We start from the raw sequence: 687 nt of genomic DNA, 5'->3' as shown, positions 1-687 counted from the left end.
ATAAAGAGATAAAAGGATAAGGAGGAGGTAGAGAATGAGCCATATAAAGTAGGCCTACCTGCTGAAAAGAGCCTACAAAGATCGCTCGCCCCTTGGTCTGGGGGAGTAATTATGACTCCATTATCGGGTGTAATGATAATGGTGTGCTTCCCCCTCCCCAACCTACTCCCCCCCCCACCTTTCCACCTCCCCCCACACTCAGTTCCGACCCGGGGACTCGAACGACGCCGAAATTAATGGCTACGAGAAGGCATTTAGCTTTCCTTCTAATTATACACATTATGTGTGATTCATCATCATTAATATGTAGTGCCAAAACACGGATCATCACCCCAAAATATCTTCACACTGCCTCGCCAGCCAGAGCGTTTTGATGCAATTATTTTGCGTTCATTGTTCCTTTTAAGGAGCTCCTAATTTATGATATACTTGGCTTTTATATCTGGGAGAGAGTTATTAAACCTATTTTTCACATTTCTTCTTTCTTTTCCCCGCGCTTTTGACTTTGAATTAGAACAATAGAGCCCTTTAATATTTTAGGCGTCCAGCTCCCGTGCGCCGTAATGAATGCTCAGAATTTTAAAAGGTTCTGAATGCATTTGCCGCCAGAATTTCGGTTAATAAATTTGTCTTATTGATAGTCAGCTGATGGCCTCATGTTTATGCATATTTTAAAACGCATTCATG

Source organism: Penaeus monodon, chromosome 25, assembly GCF_015228065.2.
Source record: "Penaeus monodon isolate SGIC_2016 chromosome 25, NSTDA_Pmon_1, whole genome shotgun sequence".
NCBI lineage: Eukaryota > Metazoa > Arthropoda > Malacostraca > Decapoda > Penaeidae > Penaeus > Penaeus monodon.
Note: the sequence above shows the minus strand (reverse complement) of the source record.